The 15,183-nt window shown below is 39.8% G+C and overlaps 1 protein-coding gene across 2 annotated transcripts in view; it reads right to left on the bottom strand.

Moving 5' to 3' along the window:
- NPAS2 (neuronal PAS domain protein 2) overlaps positions 1-15,183 on the bottom strand; it is a 189,759-nt gene that overhangs the window by 72,902 nt on the left and 101,674 nt on the right. The window lies entirely within an intron of this gene.

Below are 15,183 nucleotides of genomic sequence, written 5' to 3'. Positions count from 1 at the left end.
TGACTCAGATGCAGAATCTTACAGATCGGCTCTGTAGCCAGATGCTCTGACTTCAGAGAACAAGCAACATGCTGATTATCAAGATAAACAGCCCCGAGGGGTTTGCTCTGACAGTCTGTCCTCAGGCCCACACCAGGTCCCCTCCAACCCAGAGCGCCTAGCCCCTGATGCCAAGTCACGAGGGATAGCCAGGCATCCTGAGTGTCCAGTAGAGAGCCAGTGCCACCCAGGGCACACGTCCTGCCCACTGCCCCAGAGCTCATCATCCTGTTGGGGGAGTCCAGGCTCACCCCACACAAAACCATCTACAAGCCACGCATGGTCCAGAGCCAATGTGACAGGGACTGCACGTGACTGTCAAGCTGCTAAATGTGGCTGAACCCTTTTAAAAATGACATGGTGGAAACTTCAATGCATGTTACTAAGTGAAAGAGCTAATCTGCAAAGACTCCACACTCGAGGACTCCAACTCTATGACATTCTGGAAAAGACAAAACTATGGCGACAGTAAAAAGATCAGTGGCTGCCAGGGGCTGAGGTGGTGGGGGAATGAACAGGTGGACACAGAGGATATTTAGGGCTGTGAAACTACTCTATATGATACTATAATGGCAGATGCGTGTCATATATTTGGCCAAACCCAGAGAATGTACAACCCCAAGAGTGAACCCTAAAGTAGACTACGGTCTTTGGGGGACAATGCTGTGTCAATGTGGCTTCATCAGTTGCAGCAAATGGACCAGTCTTGTTGGTGGGGTGCTTGTAATCGGGGAGGCTGTGCATATATAGCGACAGAGAGCATATGGAAAATCTCTGTACCTTCCACTCAATTTTGCTGGGAACTTAAAACTGCTCTAAAAATAGAGTTTATTTTTTTTTTAAAAATGACATACTACACTGCACGCCTACAGAAGAGATCAAAGTGGAGCTGCTCAGTTTGAGGGGAGGGGATCTGCCCTGAGCCACTGAGGCACTGAGGAAGCCTAGGATCCCAGGAACTCGGATAGGAAATCGTGGCTGCAGGGGCTGCTCTACTAGACAAGGGACCACCCCGCCCCCCCATAGCCTGAAGAAGTCTGAGAAGCTGTGGCACCCCAGAGGCCTTGATCCTTAGACACATCACAGGCCAGGCGCTCCTCCACAGGCAGCTTACTCAAAGCTGATCCAGCGCCGGCAAAGCTGACCCACCCCTTCCAAATTCACCCCAGATGGATTCGTTCCAGAAAGTCAGCTCACCGAGACAGAACAAGGGCCACAGCTGCAGGGTCCATTGAACTTGCTGGTCCAGGCCCCCTGGGGCCCGGGGTCAAGGTGCCTGGAGCAGCAAATCACCCACCAGGAGGCCACTGGCCAACGCGTGGTCAGGACAGGATGCTGGTGGCTTGTGACAACTCAGCAGGTTCCCCTCAGAGGGATTCACCTCCCCTAGGGTAGGTACCAATATCCACAGGTGTCAGTATCACCATAGATTCAGCTTCCCCAAACAGCCCTTAGAAACAGAGGCACACACCCCAAACACCCTTTCCCTTGATGCTGTGATGGCCACAACCATTCCGCTTGTCACTGCCTAATTGCACATGACCTGTCTTGGTTTCAACCCACCCGTTTACAAGTCATCTTTTGCTGATTTTGTCTCAGTTTGGGGGGTTTCCTGATAATATCTGAGGTAATTCTTCAAAGCTCACCTAAAGCGCGTGGTAGCTACCCTTACCTAAGGGTCTCTTCCTTTTCCTGACTTTTCCCTCCTTCCTCTCTCTCCTTGGATTTTTGGGAGGACCTGAAATCCTCAAGGCGTTTCTACAAAGGCCTCATTCCTAGGCCAGTCACCATCCTCAAGTACACTCTCTCCCAATCTCTCCCACAGTCTGACTGCAGGTGTAGCAGTAAGATGCCGAGGTGCCTTTGTGCTAGTCCAAGGTAAAAAGCATACTGTTCAAACACATGGGAGAGAAGAAAGGAACCTTTTAACTTTCTGAGTGACTGTCTATGCATTATAAATAATTTTTTGGCCTAGATTTGAAGAGTGACATGCAACCTCCTTAGTCAAAAAAGCTCTGTTCCTGTCCTAGTTTGCCCATTATAAATTATTGGTGAGCAGATAACACCCAGCTCATTATGACTCTGTTCTCTTCTTCAGTGGGTATAATGACAATGAACACAGCCTGGCAGAGACAATGATGAAGGCTTATATCATTAGTGACAGGAACACAATTTGCTTCTGTCAGCCTCCGCCTGGGACACACGATGGTGCCCACTGGAAATTGGTCAGTGTCAGCTGAATCCACAGCTCTGAGCCAAGAAGGGGAAAAAAAAGCCTTAAATGACCTTATTTCTGATAAGGAGGTCTGCTCGGCAGGCCCCGAGACCACCACGCCTAAGGCACTGGGAAAACAGGTTGAAAGACACTTAAACAATCAGCCTTTGGGTTTGTTTTTTCCTTTAAGGCATTATTTATGTTCAGTGAAACTCATCCATTTTATGTGTGTAGTTTGATGAATCTTGGTAACTGTGGAACCACCACCAAAATTGAGCTGTAAAATAGCTCCTCCATCCTAAAAGGTTTTCTCCTGCATCTTTGCTGTTGATCTCCCCTGGACCACAGCCCCGGGAAACCACTGGTCTGCTGTCACTGTACTTTTGTCTTTTCGAGGATTTCATATAAATGGAATCAGATAGCACAGAGTCTTTGACTTTTATTTAGCATAAAGTTTCAGCGATTCATCCGTGCTGTTGCATATATTAATACTTCATTCCTTTTGACTGCTGACTAGTATTCAATTGGGTTGTTTCTACTTTGGGGGTATTAAGAATAATGCTGCTCTTATTATACAACACAGGGAATATAGCCAATATTGTGGAATAATTGTAAATGGAAAGTAACCTTTAAAACTTGTATAAAAAATTAAAAAAAAAAGAATAACGCTGCTCTGAGTATTCATTTCCTTGTCTTTGTGTAGACACAGGGGTAAATACAAAGGTATGAAATTGTTGGGTCATATCATAAGAGTATGTTTAACATTGTAGGATAGTACTGTACAGTTATACAAAATGGCTGTCCTGTTTCTGCATTTCCACCTGCAACGTATGAGAGTTCCTGTTGCTCCACATCCTTGCAAACACTTGGCATTGTCAGTCTTTCTTCACTTTAGCCACTGTAGCGTTATCTCATTGTGGTTTTAATTGGCATTTTTCTCATGATGAGTGATGTCAGCATCTTTTCACATGCTTAACCCTCTTTCGTATATCTTCTTTTGTAAAGTGTCTGTTCAAATCTTCTGCCCATTTTTCAATTGGGTTGTTTGTCTTCTTTTTATTGAGTTTAAGAGAGAGAAAAAAAGAGAGAGGAGGTCTAGGAGGAAGGGAAGGGGGGTGTGTGTGTGTTTTAAACATACATTGATACAAGCCTCAGCCTTTGACTTTGAATGCAGGGCTCAAAGAGCCCCAGGTTATCTTTTCTGATGTCTCCCATGGGACATTGGTGACATAGATAACACTTGCTGGGCACTTACTGTGTAATAGCACTATTTTAAGTGCCCTACATGTATTCATTCCTTTAATCCTGACAATGACCCTTGAAGGTAGGTACTGTTATCATTCCCATTTCACAGGTGAAGCTGAGGCACTGAGAGGCTGTATAACTCCCAACATCACAGGACTAGGAAGTGGTGGAGAAGGCCAACTCAGGTGCCCATGCTATGAGGCACTGCACTCTCCCACCTCCTTCTACAACTCCCTCTAAAACTCCCTCATTCTCTCCACATCTGTAACCCCTGGAAGCCCCGGTTCTGTTCTCCATCATTGTGTTCTCTTTTTGAGAATGTCATATAAACAGAATCAGACAGCATGTAACCTTTTGAGCTGGCTTCTACCCAGCACGATGCCTTTGAGGTTCGTCCAAGTTGCTGCACCTACCAGCACCTTCCCCTTCTCATTGCTGAGTAGTTTTCTATTGCATGGATGCAACACAGCTGGCTTATCCATTCACCTGCTGAAGGAGATTTGGGTTGTTTCCCATTTTCGTTCATAAGTAGAGATGCTGTAAACATTTGTGTACAGGTTTTTGTGTGAACATAAGTTGTCAGCTCTCTGAAGTAAGTAACCTGGGAGTAGGATGGCTGGATCATGTGGAAAGTGTATGTTTAACTTTCTAAGAAACCACCAGACTGTTTTCCAGGGTGGCGGTACCATTTTATCTCTTGCTAGCAATGTAGGAGTGATCCAGATGTTCCACATTCTCAAGGGGGGTTAGTATTGTCAGTACTTTTTATTTTAGCTCATCTAAGAGATGTGCAGTGCTATCTCATTGGGCTTTCATTTGCATTTTTCTAATCGCTAATGATGTTGAACATCTTTTCATGTACTTTTATGACATCTGTATATCCTCTTTGGTGAAGCATCCGTTCATGCCCTTTGGCATTTTAAAATGGGGCTGTTTGTTTCCTTACTGTTGAGGTTTGAGAGTTCGTTATATATTCTGATACAATCCTTTGTCAGACATGTGATTTGTTATTTTTCCAGCTTGCCTTTTCATTCTCTTAATAAGTGTCTTTCACAGAGTAAAAGTTTTAAATTTTGATGAAGCCCAAGTTAACCATTTTTTGTTTTTTATGGATTGTGCTTTGGTGTCAGATCTAAGAACCCTTGGCCTAACCTCAGGCCATGAAGATTTTCTCCTGTGTTTTCCTCTAAGAGTTTTACACATTTTACCTTTAGACTTATGATCCATTTTGAGTTATTTTTATAACATGTAAGGTTTAGGTGAAAGTTTGTTGGCATATGGTTGTCCAGTTGTTCCAACTCCACTTTTCTGAAATATTTCTACACTGAATTACCTTTGCACCTTTGTAAAAAATCAATTGGTCAACTTTATGTGATTCAGTTTCTGGATTATCTATTCTCTGTTTGTTCCAGGGATATGTGGAGCTTTCCCTCCACCAGTACCATACTGTGCAATTACTGTAGTTTTATAGTAAGTCTTAAAATTAATAATGTGATTCCTCCAACTTTATTCTTCTTTTTCAAAATTATTTTGACCATTCTAGTGCCTATGCCTTTCCATTAAATTTAAAAAAATTTATTTTGTATTGGAGTATGGTTGATTTCCAATGTTGTGTTAGTTTCAGGTGTACAGCAAAGTGATTCAGTTACACATATACATATATCTGTTCTCTTTCAGATTCTTTTCCCATATAGGATATTGCAGAGTAATGAGTAGAGTTCCCTGTGCTATATAATAGGTCCATGTTGATTATCTATTTTATATATAGGAGTGTGTATATGTTAATCCCAATCTCCTAATTTATCCCTCCCCTCCACCTTTCCCCTTTGGTAACCATAAATTTGTTTTCTAAGTCTGTGAGTCTGTTTCTATTTTGTAAATAAGTTCATTTGTATCATTTTTTTTTCCAGTTTCCACATATAAGTGATATTATATTGTCTTTCTCTGTCTGACTTACTTCACTTAGTATGATCATCTTTAGGTCCATCCATGTCGCTGCAAATGGCATTATTTCATTCTTTTTTAATTTGACCATTCTGGTGCCTATGCCTTTCCATTACATTTTACAAGTAACTTGTCTTTATCTACAAAGAGTTCTGCTGGGATTTTGATTGGAATTCTTTTAAATCTATGGACCAATTTGGGGAAAATTGATATCTTTACTCTGTTGAGTCTTCCAATACATAAATACAATGTCTTTCCATTTACTGAAGTCTTCATTGATTTCTGTTATGAGCATTTTGCAGTTTTTACATACATATTTCATACATGTTTTATTAGATTTATACCTAAGTATTTCATTTTTGGGGATTGAGTATAAATCATGTTTTTAATATCAGTTTCTAATAGTTTTCATAGCTAACCTATAGAAAGATGATTGATTTGTGTGTTTTAACTTTGTATCCTGTGACCTTGCTAAATTCACTTATTAGTTATAGGAGCTTTTTTTTTTTTTTTGGTAAGTCTCTCAGGATGTTCGATATACACAATCATGTCATCTGTGAATAAGGAAAGAGTTGTTTCTTTTTTTTCCAATCAATATGCCTTTGATTTCTTTTACTGTCTCATTACTCTGGCTAGAACTAGCAGCATGATGTTGAATAAAAGTCATGAGAGCAGATACTTTTACCTTGTTTACCAGTTTAGGGGGAAAACATTCAGTCTTTTGCCATTAAGTATATTAGCCATAGGTTTTATGTAAATGCCCTTATGCCTTTTATGTAAATGCATAAATAGGAGGAAATTCCCTCCTACTCCTAGTTTGCTGAGAGTTTATTTCATGAACAGAAGTTGAATTTTGTCAAATTCCTTTTCTGCATCAATTAATATAATCATGTGGTTTGGTTTTTCTTCCATAGCTTTCAAACTTGGTGGGTTACACTGATACACTGATTGGTTTTCAAATATTGAATAGCCTTATTTTCCCTGGATAAAACTCTGCTTGGTCATGATGTATTTGATAGGCAGATAGATAGATATAGACAGACAGATGGATGGATATGATTTGCTAATGTTTGGTTGAGGATTTCTGCATCTATGTTCATGAAGAATATTGGTCCATAGTTTTCTTTTCTTGTACTTTTTCTGGGTAATGCTGGTCTCACAAAATAACTTGGGAAGTATTTCCTCCTCTGGAGGAGACTGTGTAAAATTGGTGATATTTCTTCTTTTAATGATTGACAGAATTCATCAGTGGAACCATCTGGGTATGGAGATTTCTTTTTCACAAGATTTTAAACTACAAATTCAATTTCCTTATTAGTTATAGGATTCTAGGTTTTCTATTTCTTCTTGTATGAGTTTTGGTAGTTTATAGTTTTTGAGTAATTTGTTCCTCCCATCTCAGTTTTGAACTTATATAGGTTCCGTTGTTCAAAGAATCCCCTTATGGTCCTTTTAATGTCTAAAGGGTGGTGCAGTGACATCTCCTTTACAAAATTCCTGCTATTGGTAGTTTATGTCTTCTTTTTTTGTCATTCTTGCAATAGGCTTACCAAGTTTACTGATTTTTTTAAAATCACCTTTTGGTTTCACTGATTTTTCTCTATTATTTTTGTTTTCACTCTTATTGATTTCTGCTCTTATATCTATAATTTCCATTCTTCTTGTTTTGAGCTTACTTTGCTCTTTCGTTTCTAGTTTCTTATGGTGGAAGCTTAAGTTCTTGACTTAAGACCTTTTCTCTTTTCTATTATGAACATTTAATGCTATAGCTTTCCCTCTAAGCGCTGCTTTAGAGGCAACCCACAGATTTTGCTATGTTATAATTTTACTCTTGTTCAGTTCAAAATACCTTCTAATATTCCTTGAGACTTCCTCTTTGACCCTTGGATTACTTAGAAATGTATTGTGAAAAAAGTGCTATCTTCCCCCCTCCCACTATATTTCTGTTTCTAATTTAATTTCAGTTCATTAGACTTTTTAACATTTGTTTTGTGAAGCAGGATTTGATTTATTTTATTGAACGTTCAACGTGTACTTGAAAATAATGTGTATTCTGCTACTGTTGGGTGGAGTTTTCTACAAATGTCAAGCATATCTTTTTGGATGACAGTATTTTTTAATTCTTCTATATCTTTACTGAATTTCTATCTACTAGTTCTATTACTGAGAAAGGCATGTTAAATTCTTGTCACAGTTCTTTAGGTTGTGCTTCATGTATTTCGAAGCCCTGTTGTTAGGTGTATACACATATAGAATTGTTATGTGTTCTCAGTATACTGACTCTTTATCATTATGTAATATCACTCTTTATTCCTGGCAATTTTCTTTGCTATGAAGTACACTTTATTTTATAGTATTTTATAGCCACTCGGGCTTTCTTTTAATTAATTTATGTGGTATATCATTTTCCATAGTTTTACTTTTAACCTATCTATATCATCATATATAAAGTGAATGTCATGTCATTTTTAAAAATCCATTCTGAAGATCTGTCTTTTAGTTGGCATGTTTAGGCCATTGCATTTAATGTAATTATTTATATGTTTGGATTTAGGTATACCATCTTACCATCTGTTTTCTGACTTTTTGTTTGTTCATTTGTTTTTTTGTTGTTCCTGTTTCTCCTTTCCTGCCTTCTTTTGGGTCTATTCCATTTTAATTTATCTAACCCATGCAGCTACAGTCAATTAATCTTCAACAAAGGAGGCAAGAATATACAATGGGAAAAAACATTCTCTTCAGCAAGTAGTGCTGGGAAAGTTGGACAGCTGCTTGTAAATCAATGAAGTTAGAACAAACCCTCACACCATACATAAAAATAAACTCAAAATGGCTTAAAGACTTAAACATAAGACATGACACCATAAAACTCCTAGAAGAGATCATAGGCAAAACATTCTCTGACGTAAATCATACTAATGTTTTCTTAGGTCAGTCTCCCAAGGCAATAGAAATAAAAACAAAAACAAATGGAATCTAATCAAACTTACAAGTTTTTGCACAGCAAAGGAAACCATAAACAAGATGAAAAGACAACCTACAGAATGGGAGAAAATATTTGCAAATGATGCAACTGACAAGGGCTTAATTTCCAAAATATACAAACAGCTCATACAACTCAACAACAAAAAAACAAAAACCCAATCAAAAAATAGGCAGAAGACCTAAATAGACATTTCTCCAAAGAAGAAATACAGGTGGCCAATAGGCACACGAAAAGATGCTCAACATCACTAATTATTAGAGAAATGCAAATCAAAGCTACAAGGGACCACCTCATACCAGTCAGAATGGCCATCATCAAAAAGTCTACAAATAACAAATACTGGAGAAGGTGTGGAGTAAAGGGAACCCTCCTACACTGTTGGTGGGAATATAAGTTGGTGCAGCCACTGTGGAAAACAGTATGGAGGTTCCTCAGAAAACTAAAAATAGAATTACCATATGATCCAGCAATCCCACTCGTGGGCATATATCCAGACAAAACTATAATTCAAAATGATACATGCACCCCTATGTTCATAGCAGCACTATTCACAATAGCCAAGACATGGAAACAACCTAAATGTCCATTGACAGATGAATGGTTAAAGAAGATGTGGTACATATATACAATGGAATACTACTCAGCCATAAAAAAGAATGAAATAATGCCATTTGCAGCAACATGGATGCAATTAAGAGATTATCATACTAAGTGAAGTAAGTCAGACAAAGACAAATACCATATGATATCACTTATATGGGAAATCTACAATATGACACAAATGAACCTATCTATGAAACAGAAACAAACTCCTAGACACAGAGAACAGAGTGGTGGTTGGCAAGGGGGAAGGTGTTGGTGGAGGGATGGTTGGAGTTAGCAGATGTAAGTTTTATATATATGATGGATAAACAACAAGGTCCTACTGTGTAGCACAGGCAACTATATACAATATTCTATGATAAACCATAATGGAAAAGCATATTAAAAAAAGGAATGTATATATATGTATAACTGAGTCACTTTGCTGTACAGCAGTAATTAACACAACATTGTAAATCAACTATACCTCAATTAAAAAAATAAATATCCACTGTGTTTTTATTTACTATATTTCTTTGTGTAGTTTTTAGTAATTAAGGATTATAATAGAAAAACATCTTTTCAGGGCCTACTTAGAATATTTTGCTATTTCACGTGGAATGTGGAAACTTTACTCCTAATAGTTTCCTTTACCCTCCCCGTCTTTATGTTGTAGTTATGTTACATACACTGAATCAGATCTACATACGCTGAATCAGATCTACACGTGCTGAATCAGCTCTACATACACTGAATCAGATCAGATTACTTTTTTCCCCAAATGTCAGACTATCTATTAATATTATATTTAGGCAGATATTTACCATTTCTGTTACTCTTCCTATTTCATATCCCAAGTTTCCATCTGGTATCATTGCCTTTCTGTTAAAAAAAAAATCCTTTAGCAATTCTTTCAGAGCAGGTCTCTTGATAAGAAGCTTTCTTAGGTTTCCTACATTTGAGAATATCTTCATTTATCTTCATTTCTGAAGGATATTTTCACCGGATATAGAATTCTGGGCTAATGGTTCTTTTCTTTTGACATTTAAAAAATATCCTGCCACTACTAGAAGGCTCCCATGGTTTCTGGTGAGAAATCCATGGTGCGAGGGAGGAGCTTCAAGATGGCTGAAGAGTAAGACGCGGAGATCACCTTCCTCCCCACAAATACATCAGAAATACATCTACATGTGGAACAACTCGTACAGAACACCTACTGAACGCTGGCAGAAGACCTCAGACATCCCAAAAGGTAAGACACTTCCCATGTACCTGGGTAGGGCAAAAGAAAACAGAAAACACAGAGACAAAAGAATAGGGACGGGACCTGCACCAGTGGGAGGGAGCCGTGAAGGAGGAAAGGTGTCCACACACTAGGAAGCCCCTTCGCGGGCGGAGACTGCGGGTGGCGGAAAGGGGAAGCTTCAGAGCCACGGAGGAGAGCGCAGCCACAGGGGTGCGGAGGGCAAAGCGGAGAGATCCCCGCACAGAGGCTCGGCGCCGAGCAGCACTCACCAGCCCGAGAGGCTTGTCTGCTCACGCGCCAGGGCGGCCGGGGGCTGGGAGCTGAGGCTCGGGCTTTGGTCGGATCGCAAGGAGAGGACTGGGGTTGGCGGCGTGAACACAGCCTGAAGGGGGCTAGTGCACCACAGCTAGCCAGGAGGGAGTCCGGGAAAAGGTCTGGAGCTGCCGAACAGGCAAGAGACTTTTTCTTGCCTCTTTGTTTCGCGGCGCGCAAGGAGAGGGGATTCAGAGCGCCACTTAAACGAACTCCAGAGACGGGCACGAGCCGCGGCGATCAGCGCGAACCCCAGAGACGGGCCTGGGACGCTAAGGCTGCTGCTGCCGCCACCAAAAAGCCTGTGTGCAAGCACAGGTCACTACCCACACCGCCCCTCCCGGGAGCCTGTGCAGCCCGCCACTGCCAGGGTCCCGGGATCCAGGGACAACTTCCCCGGGAGAACACGCGGCGCCTCGGGCTGGTGCAACGTCACGCCGGCCTCTGCCGCCGCAGGCTCGCCCCGCATCCGTATCCCTCCCTCCCCCCCGCCTGAGTGAGCCAGAGCCCCCGAAGCAGCTGCTCCTTTAACCCCGTCCTGTCTGAGCGGGAACAGATACCCTCAGGAGACCTACATGCAGAGACGGGGCCAAATCCAAAGCTGAACCCCAGGGGCTGTGCGAACAAAGAACAGAAAGGGAAAGCTCTCCCAGCAGCCTCAGGAGCAGCGGATTAAAGCTCCACAATCAACTTGATGTACCTGCATCTGTTGAATACCTGAATAGACAACGAATCATCCCACATTGAGGAGGTGGACTTTGGGAGCAACGATATATATATATTTTTCCCTTTTTCTCTTTTTGTGAGTGTGTATGCTTCTGTGTGTGATTTTGTCTGTATAGCTTTGCTTTTACCATTTGTCCTAGGGTTCTGTCTGTCCTTTTTTTTTTTTTTTTTTTTACTTAAAAAATTTTTTTTCTTAATATTTTTTATTTTAATAACTTTATTTTATTTTATTTTACTTTGTTTTATCTTCTTCTTTCTTTTTTTTCTCCCTTTTATTCTGAGCCATGTGGAGGACAGGTTCTTGGTGCTCCAGCCAGGCGTGAGGGCTGTCACTGAGGTGGGAGAGCCAAGTTCAGGACACTGGTCCACAAGAGACCTCCCAGCTTCACGTAATATCAAACGGCGAAAATCTCCCAGAGATCTCCATCTCAATGCCAAAACCCAGCTCCACTCACCAACCAGCAAGCTCCAGTGCTGGACACCCTATGCCAAACAACTAGCAAGACAGGAACACAACCCCACCCATTAGCACAGAGGCTGCCTAAAATCATAATAAGGCCACAGACACTCCAAAACACACCACCAGACGTGGACCTGCCCACCAGAAAGACAAGATCCAGCCTCATCCACCAGGAAGCCTACACAACCCACTGAAACAACCTTAGCCACTGGGGACAGACACCAAAAACAATGGAAACTACGAACCTGCAGCCTGCGAAAAAGAGACCCCAAACACAGTAAGTTAAGCAAAATGAGAAGACAGAGAAACACACAGCAGATGAAGGAGCAAGGCAAAAACCCACCAGACCTAACAAATGAAGAGGAAATAGGCAGTCTACCTGAAAAAGAATTCAGAATAATGATAGTAAAGATGATCCAAAATCTTGGAAATAGAATGGAGAAAATACAAGAAACGTTTAACAAGTACCTAGAAGAACTAAAGAGCAAACAAACAGTGATGAACAACACAATAAATGAAATTAAAAATTCTCTAGAAGGAATCAATAGCAGAATAACTGAGGCAGAAGAACGGATAAGTGACCTGGAAGATGAAATAGTGGAAATAACTACTGCAGACCAGAATAAAGAAAAAAGAATGAAAAGAATTGAGGACAGTCTCAGAGACCTCTGGGACAACATTAAACACACCAACATTCGAATTATAGGGGTCCCAGAAGAAGAAGAGAAAAAGAAAGGGACTGAGAAAATATTTGAAGAGATTATAGTTGAAAACTTCCCTAATATGGGAAAGGAAATAGTTAATCAAGTCCAGGAAGCACAGAGAGTCCCATACAGGATAAATCCAAGGAGAAACAAGCCAAGACACATATTAATCAAACTATCAAAAATTAAATACAAAGAACAAACATTAAAAGCAGCAAGGGAAAAACAACAAATAACACATAAGGGAATCCCCAGAAGGTTAACAGCTGATCTTTCAGCAGAAACTCTGCAAGCCAGAAGGAAGTGGCAGGACATATTTAAAGTGATGAAGGAGAAAAACCTACAACCAAGATTACTCTACCCGGCAAGGATCTCATTCAGATTTGACAGAGAAATTAAAACCTTTACAGACAAGCAAAAGCTAAGAGAATTCAGCACCACCAAACCAGCTTTACAACAAATGCTAAAGGAACTTCTCTAGGCAGGAAACACAAGAGAAGGAAAAGACCTACAATAATAAATGCAAAACAATTAAGAAAATGGTAATAGGAACATACACATCGATAACTATCTTAAATGTAAATGGATTAAATGCTCCAACCAAAAGACACAGACTGGCTGAATGGATACAAAAACAAGACCCGTATATATGCTGTCTACAAGAGACCCACTTCAGACCTAGGGACACATACAGACTGAAAGTAAGGGGATGGAAAAAGATATTCCATGCAAATGGAAATCAAAAGAAAGCTGGAGTAGCAATTCTCATATCAGACAAAATAGACTTTAAAACAAAGACTATTACAAGAGACAAAGAAGGACACTACATAATGATCAAGGGATCAATCCAAGAAGAAGATGTAACAGTTGTAAATATTTATGCACCCAACATAGGAGCACCTCAATACATAAGGCAAATACTAACAGCCATAAAAGGGGAAATTGACAGTAACACAATCATAGTAGGTGACTTTAACACCCCACTTTCACCAATGGACAGATCATCCAAAATGAAAATAAATAAGGAAACACAAGCTTTAAATGATACATTAAACAAGGTGGACTTAATTGATATTTATAGGACATTCCATCCCAAAACAACAGAATACAAATTCTTCTCCAGTGCTCATGGAACATTCTCCAGGAGAGATCATATCTTGGGTCACAAATCAAGCCTTGGTAAATTTAAGAAAATTGAAATCGTATCAAGTATCTTTTCCGACCACAATGCTAGGAGACTAGATATCAATTACAGGAAAAAAAACTGTAAGAAATACAAACACATGGAGGCTAAACAACACACTACTTAATAACCAAGAGATCACTGAAGAAGTCAAAGAGGAAATCAAAAAATACCTAGAAACAAATGACAATGAAAACACGACAACCCAAAACCTATGGGATGCAGCAAAAGCAGTTCTAAGAGGGAAGTTTATAGCAATACAATCCTACCTCAAGAAACAAGAAACATCTCAAATAAACAACCTAACCTTACACCTAAAGCAATTAGGGAAAGAAGAACAAAAAAACCCCAAAGTTAGCAGAAGGAAAGAAATCATAAAGATCAGATCAGAAAAAAATGAAAAAGAAATGAAGGAACCAATAGCAAAATCAATAAAACTAAAAGCTGGTTCTTTGAGAAGATAAACAAAATTGATAAACCATTAGCCAGACTTATCAAGAAAAAAAGGGAGAAGACTCAAATCAATAGAATTAGAAATGAAAAAGGAGAAGTAACAAATGACACTGCAGAAATACAAAGGATCATGAGAGATTACTACAAGCAACTATATGCCAATAAAATGGACAACCTGGAAGAAATGGACAAATTCTTAGAACTGCACAACCTTCCGAGACTGAACCAGGAAGAAATAGAAAATATGAACAGACCAATCACAAGCACTGAAATTGAAACTGTGATTAAAAATCTTACAACAAACAAAAGCCCAGGACCTGATGGCTTCACAGGCGAATTCTATCAAACATTTAGAGAACAGCAAACACCTATCCTTCTCAAACTCTTCCAAAATATAGCAGAGGTAGGAACACTCCCAAACTCATTCTACGAGGCCACCATCATTCTGCTACCAAAACCAGACAAAGATGTCACAAAGAAAGAAAACTACAGGCCAATACCACTGATGAACATAGATGCAAAAATCCTCAACAAAATACTAGCAAACAGAATCCAACAGCACATTAAAAGGATCATACACTATGATCAAGTGGGGTTTATCCCAGGAATGCAAGGATTCTTCAATATACACAAATCAATCAACGTGATACACCATATTAACAAACTGAAGGAGAAAAACCATATGATTATCTCAATAAATGCAGAGAAAGCTTTTGACAAAATTCAACACCCATTTATGATAAAAACCCTCCAGAAAGTAGGCATAGAGGGAACTTTCCTCAACATAATAAAGGCCATATATGACAAACCCACAGCCAACATCGTTCTCAATGGTGAAAAACTGAAACCATTTCCACTAAGATCAGGAACAAGACAAGGTTGCCCACTCTCACCATTATTATTCACCATAGGTTTGGAAGTTTTAGCCACAGCAACCGGAGAAGAAAAAGAAATAAAAGGAATCCAAATTGGAAAAGAAGTAAAGCTGTCACTGTTTGCAGATGGCATGATACTATACATAGAGAATCCTAAAGATGTTACCAGAAAACTACTAGAGCTAAGCAATGAATTTGGTAAAGTAGAAAGAT

This window comes from Eubalaena glacialis, chromosome 14, assembly GCF_028564815.1.
Source record: "Eubalaena glacialis isolate mEubGla1 chromosome 14, mEubGla1.1.hap2.+ XY, whole genome shotgun sequence".
NCBI lineage: Eukaryota > Metazoa > Chordata > Mammalia > Artiodactyla > Balaenidae > Eubalaena > Eubalaena glacialis.
The sequence above is the reverse complement of the archived record's forward strand: the minus strand, read 5'-3'. Positions and strand labels throughout refer to the sequence as shown.